At 40.4% G+C, this 22,794-nt stretch overlaps 27 non-coding genes across 27 annotated transcripts; all 27 read right to left on the bottom strand.

Annotated features, from left to right (window-relative positions):
- Positions 1-136: 136 nt before the first annotated feature.
- On the bottom strand, positions 137-218 carry trnas-aga (transfer RNA serine (anticodon AGA)). The gene has a single exon. It is a non-coding gene; the product is annotated as a tRNA-Ser (tRNA).
- A 272-nt stretch (positions 219-490) lies between these two features.
- trnal-cag (transfer RNA leucine (anticodon CAG)) lies at positions 491-573 on the bottom strand. The gene has a single exon. It is a non-coding gene; the product is annotated as a tRNA-Leu (tRNA).
- A 1,079-nt stretch (positions 574-1,652) lies between these two features.
- On the bottom strand, positions 1,653-1,734 carry trnas-aga (transfer RNA serine (anticodon AGA)). Its single transcript has one exon. It is a non-coding gene; the product is annotated as a tRNA-Ser (tRNA).
- Positions 1,735-2,010: 276 nt separating this feature from the next.
- trnal-cag (transfer RNA leucine (anticodon CAG)) lies at positions 2,011-2,093 on the bottom strand. Its single transcript has one exon. It is a non-coding gene; the product is annotated as a tRNA-Leu (tRNA).
- A 1,084-nt stretch (positions 2,094-3,177) lies between these two features.
- Positions 3,178-3,259, bottom strand: trnas-aga (transfer RNA serine (anticodon AGA)). The gene has a single exon. It is a non-coding gene; the product is annotated as a tRNA-Ser (tRNA).
- A 276-nt stretch (positions 3,260-3,535) lies between these two features.
- On the bottom strand, positions 3,536-3,618 carry trnal-cag (transfer RNA leucine (anticodon CAG)). Its single transcript has one exon. It is a non-coding gene; the product is annotated as a tRNA-Leu (tRNA).
- Positions 3,619-4,703: 1,085 nt separating this feature from the next.
- Positions 4,704-4,785, bottom strand: trnas-aga (transfer RNA serine (anticodon AGA)). Its single transcript has one exon. It is a non-coding gene; the product is annotated as a tRNA-Ser (tRNA).
- A 276-nt stretch (positions 4,786-5,061) lies between these two features.
- Positions 5,062-5,144, bottom strand: trnal-cag (transfer RNA leucine (anticodon CAG)). The gene has a single exon. It is a non-coding gene; the product is annotated as a tRNA-Leu (tRNA).
- A 1,075-nt stretch (positions 5,145-6,219) lies between these two features.
- On the bottom strand, positions 6,220-6,301 carry trnas-aga (transfer RNA serine (anticodon AGA)). The gene has a single exon. It is a non-coding gene; the product is annotated as a tRNA-Ser (tRNA).
- A 275-nt stretch (positions 6,302-6,576) lies between these two features.
- Positions 6,577-6,659, bottom strand: trnal-cag (transfer RNA leucine (anticodon CAG)). The gene has a single exon. It is a non-coding gene; the product is annotated as a tRNA-Leu (tRNA).
- Positions 6,660-7,702: 1,043 nt separating this feature from the next.
- On the bottom strand, positions 7,703-7,784 carry trnas-aga (transfer RNA serine (anticodon AGA)). The gene has a single exon. It is a non-coding gene; the product is annotated as a tRNA-Ser (tRNA).
- Positions 7,785-8,060: 276 nt separating this feature from the next.
- On the bottom strand, positions 8,061-8,143 carry trnal-cag (transfer RNA leucine (anticodon CAG)). Its single transcript has one exon. It is a non-coding gene; the product is annotated as a tRNA-Leu (tRNA).
- Positions 8,144-9,190: 1,047 nt separating this feature from the next.
- Positions 9,191-9,272, bottom strand: trnas-aga (transfer RNA serine (anticodon AGA)). Its single transcript has one exon. It is a non-coding gene; the product is annotated as a tRNA-Ser (tRNA).
- A 276-nt stretch (positions 9,273-9,548) lies between these two features.
- trnal-cag (transfer RNA leucine (anticodon CAG)) lies at positions 9,549-9,631 on the bottom strand. Its single transcript has one exon. It is a non-coding gene; the product is annotated as a tRNA-Leu (tRNA).
- A 915-nt stretch (positions 9,632-10,546) lies between these two features.
- trnas-aga (transfer RNA serine (anticodon AGA)) lies at positions 10,547-10,628 on the bottom strand. Its single transcript has one exon. It is a non-coding gene; the product is annotated as a tRNA-Ser (tRNA).
- Positions 10,629-10,904: 276 nt separating this feature from the next.
- On the bottom strand, positions 10,905-10,987 carry trnal-cag (transfer RNA leucine (anticodon CAG)). Its single transcript has one exon. It is a non-coding gene; the product is annotated as a tRNA-Leu (tRNA).
- A 972-nt stretch (positions 10,988-11,959) lies between these two features.
- trnas-aga (transfer RNA serine (anticodon AGA)) lies at positions 11,960-12,041 on the bottom strand. Its single transcript has one exon. It is a non-coding gene; the product is annotated as a tRNA-Ser (tRNA).
- A 276-nt stretch (positions 12,042-12,317) lies between these two features.
- On the bottom strand, positions 12,318-12,400 carry trnal-cag (transfer RNA leucine (anticodon CAG)). Its single transcript has one exon. It is a non-coding gene; the product is annotated as a tRNA-Leu (tRNA).
- A 971-nt stretch (positions 12,401-13,371) lies between these two features.
- Positions 13,372-13,453, bottom strand: trnas-aga (transfer RNA serine (anticodon AGA)). Its single transcript has one exon. It is a non-coding gene; the product is annotated as a tRNA-Ser (tRNA).
- Positions 13,454-13,729: 276 nt separating this feature from the next.
- Positions 13,730-13,812, bottom strand: trnal-cag (transfer RNA leucine (anticodon CAG)). The gene has a single exon. It is a non-coding gene; the product is annotated as a tRNA-Leu (tRNA).
- Positions 13,813-14,706: 894 nt separating this feature from the next.
- trnas-aga (transfer RNA serine (anticodon AGA)) lies at positions 14,707-14,788 on the bottom strand. Its single transcript has one exon. It is a non-coding gene; the product is annotated as a tRNA-Ser (tRNA).
- Positions 14,789-15,064: 276 nt separating this feature from the next.
- Positions 15,065-15,147, bottom strand: trnal-cag (transfer RNA leucine (anticodon CAG)). The gene has a single exon. It is a non-coding gene; the product is annotated as a tRNA-Leu (tRNA).
- Positions 15,148-16,143: 996 nt separating this feature from the next.
- On the bottom strand, positions 16,144-16,225 carry trnas-aga (transfer RNA serine (anticodon AGA)). The gene has a single exon. It is a non-coding gene; the product is annotated as a tRNA-Ser (tRNA).
- A 1,260-nt stretch (positions 16,226-17,485) lies between these two features.
- On the bottom strand, positions 17,486-17,567 carry trnas-aga (transfer RNA serine (anticodon AGA)). Its single transcript has one exon. It is a non-coding gene; the product is annotated as a tRNA-Ser (tRNA).
- A 1,252-nt stretch (positions 17,568-18,819) lies between these two features.
- trnas-aga (transfer RNA serine (anticodon AGA)) lies at positions 18,820-18,901 on the bottom strand. Its single transcript has one exon. It is a non-coding gene; the product is annotated as a tRNA-Ser (tRNA).
- Positions 18,902-20,153: 1,252 nt separating this feature from the next.
- Positions 20,154-20,235, bottom strand: trnas-aga (transfer RNA serine (anticodon AGA)). Its single transcript has one exon. It is a non-coding gene; the product is annotated as a tRNA-Ser (tRNA).
- A 1,405-nt stretch (positions 20,236-21,640) lies between these two features.
- Positions 21,641-21,722, bottom strand: trnas-aga (transfer RNA serine (anticodon AGA)). The gene has a single exon. It is a non-coding gene; the product is annotated as a tRNA-Ser (tRNA).
- Between the last annotated feature and the right edge of the window lie 1,072 nt (positions 21,723-22,794).

The following is a 22,794-nucleotide window of genomic DNA, read 5'->3' as shown; positions in this document are numbered from 1 at the left end:
TGTAAAGGTGTGAGGTGGGATCCTGTCCCAAATGGACAACTAATCCCTATGTACTTGTGGAGATCTGAGAGGATATGATTGGTATAAGAAACACGACGAAACTTCAACCTCCGGAGGGGTCAAGAAAATTCAATTTCGTTGTCGGCAGGATTCGAACCTGCGCAGGAAGATCCTAATGGATTTCTAGTCCATCGCCTTAACCACTCGGCCACGACAACAGGCCTGTCAGCAGTGAATGGGCCACCAGGCATAGTCTACAGAAAGTGATAATTTTACAACTGAAAGACAATGAAGTAACTCAGTAACTCATTATAATGCAATAAAGTGAAATGTTCCCCTCATTCATTATTAAGTACAGCTGTTTTCTTATTTTCCTTGATCTTTGCTCAGCTCCAGAAGGTTTACATTTGAGAGTGTTTATTATAAATTGTTATTTCATCATCTTATTATTACTGCTAAGCAGCATGACTCCTGAGAGGCACTAAACAACTGTCAGAAGTGGGATTTGAACCCACGCCTCCATGGGAGACTGCGACCTGAACGCAGCGCCTTAGACCGCTCGGCCATCCTGACTACAGCACATTACCTGGGTATCGGGTTAAAGAGTATGGGGTAAAAGTAGAAATAGGCACAGCCTTCTAAAATCACCACAGAGACCAGTAAATTTATGCACGATACCGACTTGCACTTTCAATAGTCATTTGTTTTTATCAATGAAAAACTCCAGTCATTGATTTAACCTCAATATGGCCTTCAACGGAAAAGAGTAGTAAATCGTCATTGAATGAACGCTAAACTGGCCTCAGAATATGGCCATTCTGATATAAATGATAAAATTCCTCAGAGATAAGACCGAAAAAGTGTCTGTAAGTATCAGCAATCATCAGGGTAAGAGTGACAACAGGTCCACATGGCTGAAATCTTAACAAATGGCTTAATGGGTATTTTCAACGCAATCGTGTAAATCGTCATTGAATGAACGCTAAACTGGCCTCAGAATATGGCCATTCTGATATAAATGATAAAATTTCTCAGATAAGACCGAAAAAGTGTCTGTAACAATCATCAGGGTAAGAGTGACAACAGGTCCACATAGCTGAAATCTTAACAAATGGCTTAATGGGTATTTTCAACGCAATCGTGTTATTATTTATTTTGAGGGTTTAACAAGGCAGCTCAACTGTGACCTGTGGCTTGACTTTAGATGTGGCCAGTTCGATTACCCTGCAGACTTTAAGAGTGTCTTCAGAATATGGCCATTTGGACATGAATTTAAAAATGCCTCAGATAGGACAAAAAAGTGTCTGGAGCTATCCGTCAGGGTAAGAGTGACAACAGGTTTCCACATGTGAAAATGGGGGAAATCTTAGCAAATGGCTTAATGGTTATTCATGAGAATCGTGTTGTTGTATTGTTGAGTGTATCATGGGATCTCACCTGAAATCTGTGGCTTGACTACAAACCTGTAACCTATGCTACTGTGGCCTATAGAGCTAGAAGGATGGATAACCAGGTGTGTAAAGGTGTGAGGTGGGATCCTGTCCCAAATGGACAACTAATCCCTATGTACTTGTGGAGATCTGAGAGGATATGATTGGTATAAGAAACACGACGAAACTTCAACCTCCGGAGGGGTCAAGAAAATTCAATTTCGTTGTCGGCAGGATTCGAACCTGCGCAGGAAGATCCTAATGGATTTCTAGTCCATCGCCTTAACCACTCGGCCACGACAACAGGCCTGTCAGCAGTGAATGGGCCACCAGGCATAGTCTACAGAAAGTGATAATTTTACAACTGAAAGACAATGAAGTAACTCAGTAACTCATTATAATGCAATAAAGTGAAATGTTCCCCTCATTCATTTGTTATTAAGTACAGCTGTTTTCTTATTTTCCTTGATCTTTGCTCAGCTCCAGAAGGTTTACATTTGAGAGTGTTTATTATAAATTGTTATTTCATCATCTTATTATTACTGCTAAGCAGCATGACTCCTGAGAGGCACTAAACAACTGTCAGAAGTGGGATTTGAACCCACGCCTCCATGGGAGACTGCGACCTGAACGCAGCGCCTTAGACCGCTCGGCCATCCTGACTACAGCACATTACCTGGGTATCGGGTTAAAGAGTATGGGGTAAAAGTAGAAATAGGCACAGCCTTCTAAAATCACCACAGAGACCAGTAAATTTATGCACGATACCGACTTGCACTTTCAATAGTCATTTGTTTTTATCAATGAAAAACTCCAGTCATTGATTTAACCTCAATATGGCCTTCAACGGAAAAGAGTAGTAAATCGTCATTGAATGAACGCTAAACTGGCCTCAGAATATGGCCATTGATATAAATGATAAAATTCCTCAGATAAGACCGAAAAAGTGTCTGTAAGTATCAGCAATCATCAGGGTAAGAGTGACAACAGGTCCACATGGCTGAAATCTTAACAAATGGCTTAATGGGTATTTTCAACGCAATCGTGTAAATCGTCATTGAATGAACGCTAAACTGGCCTCAGAATATGGCCATTCTGATATAAATGATAAAATTTCTCAGATAAGACCGAAAAAGTGTCTGTAAGTATCAGCAATCATCAGGGTAAGAGTGACAACAGGTCCACATGGCTGAAATCTTAACAAATGGCTTAATGGGTATTTTCAACGCAATCGTGTTATTATTTATTTTGAGGGTTTAACAAGGCAGCTCAACTGTGACCTGTGGCTTGACTTTAGATGTGGCCAGTTCGATTACCCTGCAGACTTTAAGAGTGTCTTCAGAATATGGCCATTTGGACATGAATTTAAAAATGCCTCAGATAGGACCCAAAAAAGTGTCTGGAGCTATCCGTCAGGGTAAGAGTGACAACAGGTTTCCACATGTGAAAATGGGGGAAATCTTAGCAAATGGCTTAATGGTTATTCATGAGAATCGTGTTGTTGTATTGTTGAGTGTATCATGGGATCTCACCTGAAATCTGTGGCTTGACTACAAACCTGTAACCTATGCTACTGTGGCCTATAGAGCTAGAAGGATGGATAACCAGGTGTGTAAAGGTGTGAGGTGGGATCCTGTCCCAAATGGACAACTAATCCCTATGTACTTGTGGAGATCTGAGAGGATATGATTGGTATAAGAAACACGACGAAACTTCAACCTCCGGAGGGGTCAAGAAAATTCAATTTCGTTGTCGGCAGGATTCGAACCTGCGCAGGAAGATCCTAATGGATTTCTAGTCCATCGCCTTAACCACTCGGCCACGACAACAGGCCTGTCAGCAGTGAATGGGCCACCAGGCATAGTCTACAGAAAGTGATAATTTTACAACTGAAAGACAATGAAGTAACTCAGTAACTCATTATAATGCAATAAAGTGAAATGTTCCCCTCATTCATTTGTTATTAAGTACAGCTGTTTTCTTATTTTCCTTGATCTTTGCTCAGCTCCAGAAGGTTTACATTTGAGAGTGTTTATTATAAATTGTTATTTCATCATCTTATTATTACTGCTAAGCAGCATGACTCCTGAGAGGCACTAAACAACTGTCAGAAGTGGGATTTGAACCCACGCCTCCATGGGAGACTGCGACCTGAACGCAGCGCCTTAGACCGCTCGGCCATCCTGACTACAGCACATTACCTGGGTATCGGGTTAAAGAGTATGGGGTAAAAGTAGAAATAGGCACAGCCTTCTAAAATCACCACAGAGACCAGTAAATTTATGCACGATACCGACTTGCACTTTCAATAGTCATTTGTTTTTATCAATGAAAAACTCCAGTCATTGATTTAACCTCAATATGGCCTTCAACGGAAAAGAGTAGTAAATCGTCATTGAATGAACGCTAAACTGGCCTCAGAATATGGCCATTCTGATATAAATGATAAAATTCCTCAGATAAGACCGAAAAAGTGTCTGTAAGTATCAGCAATCATCAGGGTAAGAGTGACAACAGGTCCACATGGCTGAAATCTTAACAAATGGCTTAATGGGTATTTTCAACGCAATCGTGTAAATCGTCATTGAATGAACGCTAAACTGGCCTCAGAATATGGCCATTCTGATATAAATGATAAAATTTCTCAGATAAGACCGAAAAAGTGTCTGTAAATATCAACAATCATCAGGGTAAGAGTGACAACAGGTCCACATGGCTGAAATCTTAACAAATGGCTTAATGGGTATTTTCAACGCAATCGTGTTATTATTTATTTTGAGGGTTTAACAAGGCAGCTCAACTGTGACCTGTGGCTTGACTTTAGATGTGGCCAGTTCGATTACCCTGCAGACTTTAAGAGTGTCTTCAGAATATGGCCATTTGGACATGAATTTAAAAATGCCTCAGATAGGACCAAAAAAGTGTCTGGAGCTATCCGTCAGGGTAAGAGTGACAACAGGTTTCCACATGTGAAAATGGGGGAAATCTTAGCAAATGGCTTAATGGTTATTCATGAGAATCGTGTTGTTGTATTGTTGAGTGTATCATGGGATCTCACCTGAAATCTGTGGCTTGACTACAAACCTGTAACCTATGCTACTGTGGCCTATAGAGCTAGAAGGATGGATAACCAGGTGTGTAAAGGTGTGAGGTGGGATCCTGTCCCAAATGGACAACTAATCCCTATGTACTTGTGGAGATCTGAGAGGATATGATTGGTATAAGAAACACGACGAAACTTCAACCTCCGGAGGGGTCAAGAAAATTCAATTTCGTTGTCGGCAGGATTCGAACCTGCGCAGGAAGATCCTAATGGATTTCTAGTCCATCGCCTTAACCACTCGGCCACGACAACAGGCCTGTCAGCAGTGAATGGGCCACCAGGCATAGTCTACAGAAAGTGATAATTTTACAACTGAAAGACAATGAAGTAACTCAGTAACTCATTATAATGCAATAAAGTGAAATGTTCCCCTCATTCATTTGTTATTAAGTACAGCTGTTTTCTTATTTTCCTTGATCTTTGCTCAGCTCCAGAAGGTTTACATTTGAGAGTGTTTATTATAAATTGTTATTTCATCATCTTATTATTACTGCTAAGCAGCATGACTCCTGAGAGGCACTAAACAACTGTCAGAAGTGGGATTTGAACCCACGCCTCCATGGGAGACTGCGACCTGAACGCAGCGCCTTAGACCGCTCGGCCATCCTGACTACAGCACATTACCTGGGTATCGGGTTAAAGAGTATGGGGTAAAAGTAGAAATAGGCACAGCCTTCTAAAATCACCACAGAGACCAGTAAATTTATGCACGATACCGACTTGCACTTTCAATAGTCATTTGTTTTTATCAATGAAAAACTCCAGTCATTGATTTAACCTCAATATGGCCTTCAACGGAAAAGAGTAGTAAATCGTCATTGAATGAACGCTAAACTGGCCTCAGAATATGGCCATTCTGATATAAATGATAAAATTCCTCAGATAAGACCGAAAAAGTGTCTGTAAGTATCAGCAATCATCAGGGTAAGAGTGACAACAGGTCCACATGGCTGAAATCTTAACAAATGGCTTAATGGGTATTTTCCGTGTAAATCGTCATTGAATGAACGCTAAACTGGCCTCAGAATATGGCCATTCTGATATAAATGATAAAATTTTCAGATAAGACCGAAAAAGTGTCTGTAAATATCAACAATCATCAGGGTAAGAGTGACAACAGGTCCACATGGCTGAAATCTTAACAAATGGCTTAATGGGTATTTTCAACGCAATCGTGTTATTATTTATTTTGAGGTTTAACAAGGCAGCTCAACTGTGACCTGTGGCTTGACTTTAGATGTGGCCAGTTCGATTACCCTGCAGACTTTAAGAGTGTCTTCAGAATATGGCCATTTGGACATGAATTTAAAAATGCCTCAGATAGGACCAAAAAAGTGTCTGGAGCTATCCGTCAGGGTAAGAGTGACAACAGGTTTCCACATGTGAAAATGGGGGAAATCTTAGCAAATGGCTTAATGGTTATTCATGAGAATCGTGTTGTTGTATTGTTGAGTGTATCATGGGATCTCACCTGAAATCTGTGGCTTGACTACAAACCTGTAACCTATGCTACTGTGGCCTATAGAGCTAGAAGGATGGATAACCAGGTGTGTAAAGGTGTGAGGTGGGATCCTGTCCCAAATGGACAACTAATCCCTATGTACTTGTGGAGATCTGAGAGGATATGATTGGTATAAGAAACACGACTAAACTTCAACCTCCGGAGGGGTCAAGAAAATTCAATTTCGTTGTCGGCAGGATTCGAACCTGCGCAGGAAGATCCTAATGGATTTCTAGTCCATCGCCTTAACCACTCGGCCACGACAACAGGCCTGTCAGCAGTGAATGGGCCACAGGCATAGTCTACAGAAAGTGATAATTTTACAACTGAAAGACAATGAAGTAACTCAGTAACTCATTATAATGCAATAAAGTGAAATGTTCCCCTCATTCATTTGTTATTAAGTACAGCTGTTTTCTTATTTTCCTTGATCTTTGCTCAGCTCCAGAAGGTTTACATTTGAGAGTGTTTATTATAAATTGTTATTTCATCATCTTATTATTACTGCTAAGCAGCATGACTCCTGAGAGGCACTAAACAACTGTCAGAAGTGGGATTTGAACCCACGCCTCCATGGGAGACTGCGACCTGAACGCAGCGCCTTAGACCGCTCGGCCATCCTGACTACAGCACATTACCTGGGTATCGGGTTAAAGAGTATGGGGTAAAAGTAGAAATAGGCACAGCCTTCTAAAATCACCACAGAGACCAGTAAATTTATGCACGATACCGACTTGCACTTTCAATAGTCATTTGTTTTTATCAATGAAAAACTCCAGTCATTGATTTAACCTCATGGCCTTCAACGGAAAAGAGTAGTAAATCGTCATTGAATGAACGCTAAACTGGCCTCAGAATATGGCCATTCTCAGATCGAAAAAGTGTCTGAAATCAGCAATCATCAGGGTAAGAGTGACAACAGGTCCACATGGCTGAAATCTTAACAAATGGCTTAATGGGTATTTTGAATGTAAATCGTCATTGAATGAACGCTAAACTGGCCTCAGAATATGGCCATTCTGATATAAATGATAAAATTTCTCAGATAAGACCGAAAAAGTGTCTGTAAATATCAGCAATCATCAGGGTAAGAGTGACAACAGGTCCACATGGCTGAAATCTTAACAAATGGCTTAATGGGTATTTTCAACGCAATCGTGTTATTATTTATTTTGAGGGTTTAACAAGGCAGCTCAACTGTGACCTGTGGCTTGACTTTAGATGTGGCCAGTTCGATTACCCTGCAGACTTTAAGTGTCTTCAGAATATGGCCATTTGGACATGAATTTAAAAATGCCTCAGATAGGACCAAAAAAGTGTCTGGAGCTATCCGTCAGGGTAAGAGTGACAACAGGTTTCCACATGTGAAAATGGGGGAAATCTTAGCAAATGGCTTAATGGTTATTCATGAGAATCGTGTTGTTGTATTGTTGAGTGTATCATGGGATCTCACCTGAAATCTGTGGCTTGACTACAAACCTGTAACCTATGCTACTGTGGCCTATAGAGCTAGAAGGATGGATAACCAGGTGTGTAAAGGTGTGAGGTGGGATCCTGTCCCAAATGGACAACTAATCCCTATGTACTTGTGGAGATCTGAGAGGATATGATTGGTATAAGAAACACGACTAAACTTCAACCTCCGGAGGGGTCAAGAAAATTCAATTTCGTTGTCGGCAGGATTCGAACCTGCGCAGGAAGATCCTAATGGATTTCTAGTCCATCGCCTTAACCACTCGGCCACGACAACAGGCCTGTCAGCAGTGAATGGGCCACCAGGCATAGTCTACAGAAAGTGATAATTTTACAACTGAAAGACAATGAAGTAACTCAGTAACTCATTATAATGCAATAAAGTGAAATGTTCCCCTCATTCATTTGTTATTAAGTACAGCTGTTTTCTTATTTTCCTTGATCTTTGCTCAGCTCCAGAAGGTTTACATTTGAGAGTGTTTATTATAAATTGTTATTTCATCATCTTATTATTACTGCTAAGCAGCATGACTCCTGAGAGGCACTAAACAACTGTCAGAAGTGGGATTTGAACCCACGCCTCCATGGGAGACTGCGACCTGAACGCAGCGCCTTAGACCGCTCGGCCATCCTGACTACAGCACATTACCTGGGTATCGGGTTAAAGAGTATGGGGTAAAAGTAGAAATAGGCACAGCCTTCTAAAATCACCACAGAGACCAGTAAATTTATGCACGATACCGACTTGCACTTTCAATAGTCATTTGTTTTTATCAATGAAAAACTCCAATTGATTTAACCTCAATATGGCCTTCAACGGAAAAGAGTAGTAAATCGTCAGTAAACTGGCCTCAGAATTGGCCATTCTGATATAAATGATAAAATTCCTCAGATAAGACCGAAAAAGTGTCTGTAAGTATCAGCAATCATCAAGGTCCACATGGCTGAAATCTTAACAAATGGCTTAAAAAGCAAGTAGTAAATCGTCATTGAATGAACGCTAAACTGGCCTCAGAATATGGCCATTCTGATATAAATGATAAAATTCTCAGATAAGACCGAAAAAGTGTCTGTAAGTATCAGCAATCATCAGGGTAAGAGTGACAACAGGTCCACATGGCTGAAATCTTAACAAATGGCTTAATGGGTATTTTCAACGCAATCGTGTTATTATTTATTTTGAGGGTTTAACAAGGCAGCTCAACTGTGACCTGTGGCTTGACTTTAGATGTTAGATGTGCCAGTTCGATTACCCTGCAGACTTTAAGAGTGTCTTCAGAATATGGCCATTTGGACATGAATTTAAAAATGCCTCAGATAGGACCAAAAAAGTGTCTGGAGCTATCCGTCAGGGTAAGAGTGACAACAGGTTTCCACATGTGAAAATGGGGGAAATCTTAGCAAATGGCTTAATGGTTATTCATGAGAATCGTGTTGTTGTATTGTTGAGTGTATCATGGGATCTCACCTGAAATCTGTGGCTTGACTACAAACCTGTAACCTATGCTACTGTGGCCTATAGAGCTAGAAGGATGGATAACCAGGTGTGTAAAGGTGTGAGGTGGGATCCTGTCCCAAATGGACAACTAATCCCTATGTACTTGTGGAGATCTGAGAGGATATGATTGGTATAAGAAACACGACTAAACTTCAACCTCCGGAGGGGTCAAGAAAATTCAATTTCGTTGTCGGCAGGATTCGAACCTGCGCAGGAAGATCCTAATGGATTTCTAGTCCATCGCCTTAACCACTCGGCCACGACAACAGGCCTGTCAGCAGTGAATGGGCCACCAGGCATAGTCTACAGAAAGTGATAATTTTACAACTGAAAGACAATGAAGTAACTCAGTAACTCATTATAATGCAATAAAGTGAAATGTTCCCCTCATTCATTTGTTATTAAGTACAGCTGTTTTCTTATTTTCCTTGATCTTTGCTCAGCTCCAGAAGGTTTACATTTGAGAGTGTTTATTATAAATTGTTATTTCATCATCTTATTATTACTGCTAAGCAGCATGACTCCTGAGAGGCACTAAACAACTGTCAGAAGTGGGATTTGAACCCACGCCTCCATGGGAGACTGCGACCTGAACGCAGCGCCTTAGACCGCTCGGCCATCCTGACTACAGCACATTACCTGGGTATCGGGTTAAAGAGTATGGGGTAAAAGTAGAAATAGGCACAGCCTTCTAAAATCACCACAGAGACCAGTAAATTTATGCACGATACCGACTTGCACTTTCAATAGTCATTTGAAAAACTCCAGTCATTGATTTTTTATCAATGATAAAACTCCAGTCATTGCAATTTAACCTCAATATGGCCTTCAAATGGAAAAGAGTAGTAAATCGTCATTGAATGAACGCTAAACTGGCCTCAGAATATGGCCATTCTGATATAAATGATAAAATTTCTCAGATAAGACCGAAAAAGTGTCTGTAAATATCAGCAATCATCAGGGTAAGAGTGACAACAGGTCCACATGGCTGAAATCTTAACAAATGGCTTAATGGGTATTTTCAACGCAATCGTGTTATTATTTATTTTGAGGGTTTAACAAGGCAGCTCAACTGTACCTGGCTTGACTTTAGATGTGGCCAGTTCGATTACCCTGCAGACTTTAAGAGTGTCTTCAGAATATGGCCATTTGACATGAATTTAAAAATGCCTCAGATAGGACCAAAAAAGTGTCTGGAGCTATCCGTCAGGGTAAGAGTGACAACAGGTTTCCACATGTGAAAATGGGGGAAATCTTAGCAAATGGCTTAATGGTTATTCATGAGAATCGTGTTGTTGTATTGTTGAGTGTATCATGGGATCTCACCTGAAATCTGTGGCTTGACTACAAACCTGTAACCTATGCTACTGTGGCCTATAGAGCTAGAAGGATGGATAACCAGGTGTGTAAAGGTGTGAGGTGGGATCCTGTCCCAAATGGACAACTAATCCCTATGTACTTGTGGAGATCTGAGAGGATATGATTGGTATAAGAAACACGACTAAACTTCAACCTCCGGAGGGGTCAAGAAAATTCAATTTCGTTGTCGGCAGGATTCGAACCTGCGCAGGAAGATCCTAATGGATTTCTAGTCCATCGCCTTAACCACTCGGCCACGACAACAGGCCTGTCAGCAGTGAATGGGCCACCAGGCATAGTCTACAGAAAGTGATAATTTTACAACTGAAAGACAATGAAGTAACTCATTAACTCATTATAATGCAATAAAATGAAATGTTCCCCTCATTCATTTGTTATTAAGTACAGCTGTTTTCTTATTTTCCTTGATCTTTGCTCAGCTCCAGAAGGTTTACATTTGAGAGTGTTTATTATAAATTGTTATTTCATCATCTTATTATTACTGCTAAGCAGCATGACTCCTGAGAGGAACTAAACAACTGTCAGAAGTGGGATTTGAACCCACGCCTCCATGGGAGACTGCGACCTGAACGCAGCGCCTTAGACCGCTCGGCCATCCTGACTACAGCACATTACCTGGGTATCGGGTTAAAGAGTATGGGGTAAAAGTAGAAATAGGCACAGCCTTCTAAAATCACCACAGAGACCAGTAATATGCACGACTTGCACTTTCAATAGTCATTTGTTTTTATCAATGAAAAACTCCAGTCATTGATTTAACTTGCACTTTCAATAGTAATTTGTTTTTATCAATGAAAAACTCCAGTCATTGATTTAACCTCAATATGGCCTTCAATGGCTTAAAAAGAGTAGTAAATCGTCATTGAATGAACGCTAAACTGGCCTCAGAATATGGCCATTCTGATATAAATGATAAAATTCCTCAGATAAGACCGAAAAAGTGTCTGTAAATATCAGCAATCATCAGGGTAAGAGTGACAACAGGTCCACATGGCTGAAATCTTAACAAATGGCTTAATGGGTATTTTCAACGCAATCGTGTTATTATTTATTTTAGGGTTTATTATTTATTTTATTATTTATTTTGAGGGTTTAACAAGGCAGTTTGTGACCAATGACTTTAGATGTGGCCAGTTCGATTACCCTGCAGACTTTAAGAGTGTCTTCAGAATATGGCCATTTTGACATGAATTTAAAAATGCCTCAGATAGGACCAAAAAAAGTGTCTGGAGCTATCCGTCAGGGTAAGAGTGACAACAGGTTTCCACATGTCAAAATGGGGGAAATCTTAGCAAATGGCAGAATGGTTATTCATGAGAATCGTGTTGTTGTATTGTTGAGTGTATCATGGGATCTCACCTGAAATCTGTGGCTTGACTACAAACCTGTAACCTATGCTACTGTGGCCTATAGAGCTATAAGGATGGATAACCAGGTGTGTAAAGGTGTGAGGTGGGATCCTGTCCCAAATGGACAACTAATCCCTATGTACTTGTGGAGATCTGAGAGGATATGATTGGTATAAGAAACACGACTAAACTTCAACCTCCGGAGGGGTCAAGAAAATTCAATTTCGTTGTCGGCAGGATTCGAACCTGCGCAGGAAGATCCTAATGGATTTCTAGTCCATCGCCTTAACCACTCGGCCACGACAACAGGCCTGTCAGCAGTGAATGGGCCACCAGGCATAGTCTACAGAAAGTGATAATTTTACAACTGAAAGACAATGCAGTAACTCATTAACTCATTATAATGCAATAAAATGAAATGTTCCCCTCATTCATTTGTTATTAAGTACAGCTGTTTTCTTATTTTCCTTGATCTTTGCTCAGCTCCAGAAGGTTTGCATTTGAGAGTGTTTATTATAAATTGTTATTTCATCATCTTATTATTACTGCTAAGCAGCATGACTCCTGAGAGGAACTAAACAATTGTCAGAAGTGGGATTTGAACCCACGCCTCCATGGGAGACTGCGACCTGAACGCAGCGCCTTAGACCGCTCGGCCATCCTGACTACAGCACATTACCTGGGTATCGGGTTAAAGAGTATGGGGTAAAAGTAGAAATAGGCACAGCCTTCTAAAATCACCACAGAGACCAGTACATTTATGCACGATACCACGATACCGACTTGCACTTTCAATAGTAATTTGTTTTTATCAATGAAAAACTCCAGTCATTGATTTAACCTCAATATGGCCTTCAATGGAAAAGAGTAGTAAATCGTCATTGAATGAACGCTAAACTGGCCTCAGAATATGGCCATTCTGATGTAAATGATAAAATTCCTCAGATAAGACCGAAAAAGTGTATGGAAATATCAGCAATCATCAGGGTAAGAGTGACAACAGGTCCACATGGCTGAAATCTTAACAAATGGCTTAATGGGTATTTTCAACGCAAATCGTCATTGAATTTTGGCCTCAGAATATGGTATTTTCTGAAATCTTAACAAATGGCTTAATGGGTATTTTCAATGATGTGTTATTATTTATTTTTAGGGTTTAACAAGCAGTTTGTGACCAATGACTTTAGATGTGGCCAGTTCGATTACCCTGCAGACTTTAAGAGTGTCTTCAGAATATGGCCATTTTGACATGAATTTAAAAATGCCTCAGATAGGACCAAAAAAAGTGTCTGGAGCTATCCGTCAGGGTAAGAGTGACAACAGGTTTCCACATGTCAAAATGGGGGAAATCTTAGCAAATGGCAGAATGGTTATTCATGAGAATCGTGTTGTTGTATTGTTGAGTGTATCATGGGATCTCACCTGAAATCTGTGGCTTGACTACAAACCTGTAACCTATGCTACTGTGGCCTATAGAGCTATAAGGATGGATAACCAGGTGTGTAAAGGTGTGAGGTGGGATCCTATCCCAAATGGACAACTAATCCCTATGTACTTGTGGAGATCTGAGAGGATATGATTGGTATAAGAAACACGACTAAACTTCAACCTCCGGAGGGGTCAAGAAAATTCAATTTCGTTGTCGGCAGGATTCGAACCTGCGCAGGAAGATCCTAATGGATTTCTAGTCCATCGCCTTAACCACTCGGCCACGACAACAGGCTTGTCAGCAGTGAATGGGCCACCAGGCATAGCCTACAGAAAGTGATAATTTTACAACTGAAAGACAATGCAGTAACTCATTAACTCATTATAATGCAATAAAATGAAATGTTCCCCTCATTCATTTGTTATTAAGTACAGCTGTTTTCTTATTTTCCTTGATCTTTGCTCAGCTCCAGAAGGTTTGCATTTGAGAGTGTTTATTATAAATGGTTATTTCATCATCTTATTATTACTGCTAAGCAGCATGACTCCTGAGAGGAACTAAACAATTGTCAGAAGTGGGATTTGAACCCACGCCTCCATGGGAGACTGCGACCTGAACGCAGCGCCTTAGACCGCTCGGCCATCCTGACTACAGCACATTACCTGGGTATCGGGTTAAAGAGTATGGGGTAAAAGTAGAAATAGGCACAGCCTTCTAAAATCACCACAGAGACCAGTACATTTATGCACGATACCACGATACCGACTTGCACTTTCAATAGTAATTTGTTTTTATCAATGAAAAACTCCAGTCATTGATTTAACCTCAATATGGCCTTCAATGGAAAAGAGTAGTAAATCGTCATTGAATGAACGCTAAACTGGCCTCAGAATATGGCCATTCTGATGTAAATGATAAAATTCCTCAGATAAGACCGAAAAAGTGTATGGAAATATCAGCAATCATCAGGGTAAGAGTGACAACAGGTCCACATGGGGGAAATCTTAACAAATGGCTTAATGGGTATTTTCAACGCAATCGTGTTATTATTTATTTTTAGGGTTTAACAAGGTTTCTCACCAATGACTTTAGATGTGGCCAGTTCGATTACCCTGCAGACTTTAAGAGTGTCTTCAGAATATGGCCATTTTGACATGAATTTAAAAATGCCTCAGATAGGACCAAAAAAAAGTGTCTGGAGCTATCCGTCAGGGTAAGAGTGACAACAGGTTTCCACATGTCAAAATGGGGGAAATCTTAGCAAATGGCAGAATGGTTATTCATGAGAATCGTGTTGTTGTATTGTTGAGTGTATCATGGGATCTCACCTGAAATCTGTGGCTTGACTACAAACCTGTAACCTATGCTACTGTGGCCTATAGAGCTATAAGGATGGATAACCAGGTGTGTAAAGGTGTGAGGTGGGATCCTATCCCAAATGGACAACTAATCCCTATGTACTTGTGGAGATCTGAGAGAATATGATTGGTATAAGAAACACGACTAAACTTCAACCTCCGGAGGGGTCAAGAAAATTCAATTTCGTTGTCGGCAGGATTCGAACCTGCGCAGGAAGATCCTAATGGATTTCTAGTCCATCGCCTTAACCACTCGGCCACGACAACAGGCTTGTCAGCAGTGAATGGGCCACCAGGCATAGCCTACAGAAAGTGATAATTTTACAACTGAAAGACAATGCAGTAACTCATTAACTCATTATAATGCAATAAAATGAAATGTTCCCCTCATTCATTTGTTATTAAGTACAGCTGTTTTCTTATTTTCCTTGATCTTTGCTCAGCTCCAGAAGGTTTGCATTTGAGAGTGTTTATTATAAATTGTTATTTCATCATCTTATTATTACTGCTAAGCAGCATGACTCCTGAGAGGAACTAAACAATTGTCAGAAGTGGGATTTGAACCCACGCCTCCATGGGAGACTGCGACCTGAACGCAGCGCCTTAGACCGCTCGGCCATCCTGACTACAGCACATTACCTGGGTATCGGGTTAAAGAGTATGGGGTAAAAGTAGAAATAGGCACAGCCTTCTAAAATCACCACAGAGACCAGTAAATTTATGCACGATACCGACTTGCACTTTCAATAGTAATTTGTTTTTATCAATGAAAAACTCCAGTCATTGATTTAACCTCAATATGGCCTTCAATGGAAAAGAGTAGTAAATCGTCATTGAATGAACGCTAAACTGGCCTCAGAATATGGCCATTCTGATGTAAATGATAAAATTCCTCAGATAAGACCGAAAAAGTGTCTGGAAATATCAGCAATCATCAGGGTAAGAGTGACAACAGGTCCACATGGCTGAAATCTTAACAAATGGCTTAATGGGGAAAAGAGTAAATCGTCATTGAATGAACGCTAAATGGCCTCAGAATATGGCCATTCTGTATAAATGATAAAACTCAGATAAGACCGAAAAAGTGTGTAAATATCAGCAATCATCATTTATTTTTAACAAATGGCTTAATGGGTATTTTAACAAGGTTTAACTCAGCTCAATGACTTTAGATGTGGCCAGTTCGATTACCCTGCAGACTTTAAGAGTGTCTTCAGAATATGGCCATTTTGACATGAATTTAAAAATGCCTCAGATAGGACCAAAAAAAGTGTCTGGAGCTATCCGTCAGGGTAAGAGTGACAACAGGTTTCCACATGTCAAAATGGGGGAAATCTTAGCAAATGGCAGAATGGTTATTCATGAGAATCGTGTTGTTGTATTGTTGAGTGTATCATGGGATCTCACCTGAAATCTGTGGCTTGACTACAAACCTGTAACCTATGCTACTGTGGCCTATAGAGCTATAAGGATGGATAACCAGGTGTGTAAAGGTGTGAGGTGGGATCCTATCCCAAATGGACAACTAATCCCTATGTACTTGTGGAGATCTGAGAGGATATGATTGGTATAAGAAACACGACTAAACTTCAACCTCCGGAGGGGTCAAGAAAATTCAATTTCGTTGTCGGCAGGATTCGAACCTGCGCAGGAAGATCCTAATGGATTTCTAGTCCATCGCCTTAACCACTCGGCCACGACAACAGGCTTGTCAGCAGTGAATGGGCCACCAGGCATAGCCTACAGAAAGTGATAATTTTACAACTGAAAGACAATGCAGTAACTCATTAACTCATTATAATGCAATAAAATGAAATGTTCCCCTCATTCATTTGTTATTAAGTACAGCTGTTTTCTTATTTTCCTTGATCTTTGCTCAGCTCCAGAAGGTTTGCATTTGAGAGTGTTTATTATAAATTGTTATTTCATCATCTTATTATTACTGCTAAGCAGCATGACTCCTGAGAGGAACTAAACAATTGTCAGAAGTGGGATTTGAACCCACGCCTCCATGGGAGACTGCGACCTGAACGCAGCGCCTTAGACCGCTCGGCCATCCTGACTACAGCACATTACCTGGGTATCGGGTTAAAGAGTATGGGGTAAAAGTAGAAATAGGCACAGCCTTCTAAAATCACCACAGAGACCAGTAAATTTATGCACGATACCGACTTGCACTTTCAATAGTAATTTGTTTTTATCAATGAAAAACTCCAGTCATTGATTTAACCTCAATATGGCCTAATGGAAAATGGAAAAGAAAAACTCCAGTAGTAAATCGTCATTGAATGAACGCTAAACTGGCCTCAGAATATGGCCATTCTGATGTAAATGATAAAATTCCTCAGATAAGACCGAAAAAGTGTATGGAAATATCAGCAATCATCAGGGTAAGAGTGACAACAGGTCCACATGGGGGAAATCTTAACAAATGGCTTAATGGGTATTTTTCAATCGCAATCGTGTTATTATTTATTTTTAGGGTTTAACAAGGTTTCTCACCAATGACTTTAGATGTGGCCAGTTCGATTACCCTGCAGACTTTAAGAGTGTCTTCAGAATATGGCCATTTTGACATGAATTTAAAAATGCCTCAGATAGGACCAAAAAAAGTGTCTGGAGCTATCCGTCAGGGTAAGAGTGACAACAGGTTTCCACATGTCAAAATGGGGGAAATCTTAGCAAATGGCAGAATGGTTATTCATGAGAATCGTGTTGTTGTATTGTTGAGTGTATCATGGGATCTCACCTGAAATCTGTGGCTTGACTACAAACCTGTAACCTATGCTACTGTGGCCTATAGAGCTATAAGGATGGATAACCAGGTGTGTAAAGGTGTGAGGTGGGATCCTATCCCAAATGGACAACTAATCCCTATGTACTTGTGGAGATCTGAGAGGATATGATTGGTATAAGAAACACGACTAAACTTCAACCTCCGGAGGGGTCAAGAAAATTCAATTTCGTTGTCGGCAGGATTCGAACCTGCGCAGGAAGATCCTAATGGATTTCTAGTCCATCGCCTTAACCACTCGGCCACGACAACAGGCTTGTCAGCAGTGAATGGGCCACCAGGCATAGCCTACAGAAAGTGATAATTTTACAACTGAAAGACAATGCAGTAACTCATTAACTCATTATAATGCAATAAAATGAAATGTTCCCCTCATTCATTTGTTATTAAGTACAGCTGTTTTCTTATTTTCCTTGATCTTTGCTCAGCTCCAGAAGGTTTGCATTTGAGAGTGTTTATTATAAATTGTTATTTCATCATCTTATTATTACTGCTAAGCAGCATGACTCCTGAAAGGAACTAAACAATTGTCAGAAGTGGGATTTGAACCCACGCCTCCATGGGAGACTGCGACCTGAACGCAGCGCCTTAGACCGCTCGGCCATCCTGACTACAGCACATTACCTGGGTATCGGGTTAAAGAGTATGGGGTAAAAGTAGAAATAGGCACAGCCTTCTAAAATCACCACAGAGACCAGTACATTTATGCACGATACCACGATACCGACTTGCACTTTCAATAGTAATTTGTTTTTATCAATGAAAAACTCCAGTCATTGATTTAACCTCAATATGGCCTTCAATGGAAAAGAGTAGTAAATCGTCATTGAATGAACGCTAAACTGGCCTCAGAATATGGCCATTCTGATGTAAATGATAAAATTCCTCAGATAAGACCGAAAAAGTGTATGGAAATATCAGCAATCATCAGGGTAAGAGTGACAACAGGTCCACATGGGGGAAATCTTAACAAATGGCTTAATGGGTATTTTCAACGCAATCGTGTTATTATTTATTTTTAGGGTTTAACAAGGTTTCTCACCAATGACTTTAGATGTGGCCAGTTCGATTACCCCGCAGACTTTAAGAGTGTCTTCAGAATATGGCCATTTTGACATGAATTTAAAAATGCCTCAGATAGGACCAAAAAAAGTGTCTGGAGCTATCCGTCAGGGTAAGAGTGACAACAGGTTTCCACATGTCAAAATGGGGGAAATCTTAGCAAATGGCAGAATGGTTATTCATGAGAATCGTGTTGTTGTATTGTTGAGTGTATCATGGGATCTCACCTGAAATCTGTGGCTTGACTACAAACCTGTAACCTATGCTACTGTGGCCTATAGAGCTATAAGGATGGATAACCAGGTGTGTAAAGGTGTGAGGTGGGATCCTATCCCAAATGGACAACTAATCCCTATGTACTTGTGGAGATCTGAGAGGATATGATTGGTATAAGAAACACGACTAAACTTCAACCTCCGGAGGGGTCAAGAAAATTCAATTTCGTTGTCGGCAGGATTCGAACCTGCGCAGGAAGATCCTAATGGATTTCTAGTCCATCGCCTTAACCACTCGGCCACGACAACAGGCTTGTCAGCAGTGAATGGGCCACCAGGCATAGCCTACAGAAAGTGATAATTTTACAACTGAAAGACAATGCAGTAACTCATTAACTCATTATAATGCAATAAAATGAAATGTTCCCCTCATTCATTTGTTATTAAGTACAGCTGTTTTCTTATTTTCCTTGATCTTTGCTCAGCTCCAGAAGGTTTGCATTTGAGAGTGTTTATTATAAATGGTTATTTCATCATCTTATTATTACTGCTAAGCAGCATGACTCCTGAGAGGAACTAAACAATTGTCAGAAGTGGGATTTGAACCCACGCCTCCATGGGAGACTGCGACCTGAACGCAGCGCCTTAGACCGCTCGGCCATCCTGACTACAGCACATTACCTGGGTATCGGGTTAAAGAGTATGGGGTAAAAGTAGAAATAGGCACAGCCTTCTAAAATCACCACAGAGACCAGTACATTTATGCACGATACCACGATACCGACTTGCACTTTCAATAGTAATTTGTTTTTATCAATGAAAAACTCCAGTCATTGATTTAACCTCAATATGGCCTTCAATGGAAAAGAGTAGTAAATCGTCATTGAATGAACGCTAAACCGGCCTCAGAATATGGCCATTCTGATGTAAATGATAAAATTCCTCAGATAAGACCGAAAAAGTGTATGGAAATATCAGCAATCATCAGGGTAAGAGTGACAACAGGTCCACATGGGGGAAATCTTAACAAATGGCTTAATGGGTATTTTCAACGCAATCGTGTTATTATTTATTTTTAGGGTTTAACAAGGTTTCTCACCAATGACTTTAGATGTGGCCAGTTCGATTACCCTGCAGACTTTAAGAGTGTCTTCAGAATATGGCCATTTTGACATGAATTTAAAAATGCCTCAGATAGGACCAAAAAAAGTGTCTGGAGCTATCCGTCAGGGTAAGAGTGACAACAGGTTTCCACATGTCAAAATGGGGGAAATCTTAGCAAATGGCAGAATGGTTATTCATGAGAATCGTGTTGTTGTATTGTTGAGTGTATCATGGGATCTCACCTGAAATCTGTGGCTTGACTACAAACCTGTAACCTATGCTACTGTGGCCTATAGAGCTATAAGGATGGATAACCAGGTGTGTAAAGGTGTGAGGTGGGATCCTATCCCAAATGGACAACTAATCCCTATGTACTTGTGGAGATCTGAGAGGATATGATTGGTATAAGAAACACGACTAAACTTCAACCTCCGGAGGGGTCAAGAAAATTCAATTTCGTTGTCGGCAGGATTCGAACCTGCGCAGGAAGATCCTAATGGATTTCTAGTCCATCGCCTTAACCACTCGGCCACGACAACAGGCTTGTCAGCAGTGAATGGGCCACCAGGCATAGCCTACAGAAAGTGATAATTTTACAACTGAAAGACAATGCAGTAACTCATTAACTCATTATAATGCAATAAAATGAAATGTTCCCCTCATTCATTTGTTATTAAGTACAGCTGTTTTCTTATTTTCCTTGATCTTTGCTCAGCTCCAGAAGGTTTGCATTTGAGAGTGTTTATTATAAATTGTTATTTCATCATCTTATTATTACTGCTAAGCAGCATGACTCCTGAGAGGAACTAAACAATTGTCAGAAGTGGGATTTGAACCCACGCCTCCATGGGAGACTGCGACCTGAACGCAGCGCCTTAGACCGCTCGGCCATCCTGACTACAGCACATTACCTGGGTATCGGGTTAAAGAGTATGGGGTAAAAGTAGAAATAGGCACAGCCTTCTAAAATCACCACAGAGACCAGTAAATTTATGCACGATACCGACTTGCACTTTCAATAGTAATTTGTTTTTATCAATGAAAAACTCCAGTCATTGATTTAACCTCAATATGGCCTTCAATGGAAAAGAGTAGTAAATCGTCATTGAATGAACGCTAAACTGGCCTCAGAATATGGCCATTCTGATGTAAATGATAAAATTCCTCAGATAAGACCGAAAAAGTGTATGGAAATATCAGCAATCATCAGGGTAAGAGTGACAACAGGTCCACATGGCTGAAATCTTAACAAATGGCTTAATGGGTATTTTAAGACGTCATTGAATGAAAAACTGGTGTGGCCATTCTGATATAAATGATAAAATTTTCAGATAAGACCGAAAAAGTGTCTGGAAATATCAGCAATCATCAGGGTAAGAGTGACAACAGGTCCACATGGGGAAATCTTAACAAATGGCTTAATGGGTATTTTCAACGCAATCGTGTTATTATTTATTTTTAGGGTTTAACAAGGTTTCTCACCAATGACTTTAGATGTGGCCAGTTCGATTACCCTGCAGACTTTAAGAGTGTCTTCAGAATATGGCCATTTTGACATGAATTTAAAAATGCCTCAGATAGGACCAAAAAAAGTGTCTGGAGCTATCCGTCAGGGTAAGAGTGACAACAGGTTTCCACATGTCAAAATGGGGGAAATCTTAGCAAATGGCAGAATGGTTATTCATGAGAATCGTGTTGTTGTATTGTTGAGTGTATCATGGGATCTCACCTGAAATCTGTGGCTTGACTACAAACCTGTAACCTATGCTACTGTGGCCTATAGAGCTATAAGGATGGATAACCAGGTGTGTAAAGGTGTGAGGTGGGATCCTATCCCAAATGGACAACTAATCCCTATGTACTTGTGGAGATCTGAGAGGATATGATTGGTATAAGAAACACGACTAAACTTCAACCTCCGGAGGGGTCAAGAAAATTCAATTTCGTTGTCGGCAGGATTCGAACCTGCGCAGGAAGATCCTAATGGATTTCTAGTCCATCGCCTTAACCACTCGGCCACGACAACAGGCTTGTCAGCAGTGAATGGGCCACCAGGCATAGCCTACAGAAAGTGATAATTTTACAACTGAAAGACAATGCAGTAACTCATTAACTCATTATAATGCAATAAAATGAAATGTTCCCCTCATTCATTTGTTATTAAGTACAGCTGTTTTCTTATTTTCCTTGATCTTTGCTCAGCTCCAGAAGGTTTGCATTTGAGAGTGTTTATTATAAATTGTTATTTCATCATCTTATTATTACTGCTAAGCAGCATGACTCCTGAGAGGAACTAAACAATTGTCAGAAGTGGGATTTGAACCCACGCCTCCATGGGAGACCGACCTGAACGCAGCGCCTTAGACCGCTCGGCCATCCTGACTACAGCACATTACCTGGGTATCGGGTTAAAGAGTATGGGGTAAAAGTAGAAATAGGCACAGCCTTCTAAAATCACCACAGAGACCAGTAAATTTATGCACGATACCGACTTGCACTTTCAATAGTAATTTGTTTTTATCAATGAAAAACTCCAGTCATTGATTTAACCTCAATATGGCCTTCAATGGAAAAGAGTAGTAAATCGTCATTGAATGAACGCTAAACTGGCCTCAGAATATGGCCATTCTGATATAAATGATAAAATTCCTCAGATAAGACCGAAAAAGTGTCTGGAAATATCAGCAATCATCAGGGTAAGAGTGACAACAGGTCCACATGGCTGAAATCTTAACAAATGGCTTAATGGGTATTTTCAACGCCGTGTAAATTCATTGAATGAACGCTAAACTGGCCTCAGAATATGGCCATGATATAAATGATAAAATTTCCTCAGATAAGACCGAAAAAGTGTCTGAAATATCAGCAATCATCAGGGTAAGAGTGACAACAGGTCCACATGGGGAAATCTTAACAAATGGCTTAATGGGTATTTTCAACGCAATCGTGTTATTATTTATTTTTAGGGTTTAACAAGGTTTCTCACCAATGACTTTAGATGTGGCCAGTTCGATTACCCTGCAGACTTTAAGAGTGTCTTCAGAATATGGCCATTTTGACATGAATTTAAAAATGCCTCAGATAGGACCAAAAAAAGT

The sequence above is a fragment of the Oncorhynchus nerka genome, unplaced genomic scaffold, assembly GCF_034236695.1.
Source record: "Oncorhynchus nerka isolate Pitt River unplaced genomic scaffold, Oner_Uvic_2.0 unplaced_scaffold_1163, whole genome shotgun sequence".
NCBI classification, from domain to species: Eukaryota; Metazoa; Chordata; class Actinopteri; order Salmoniformes; family Salmonidae; genus Oncorhynchus; species Oncorhynchus nerka.
This window is presented reverse-complemented; position numbering and strand designations above follow the sequence as displayed.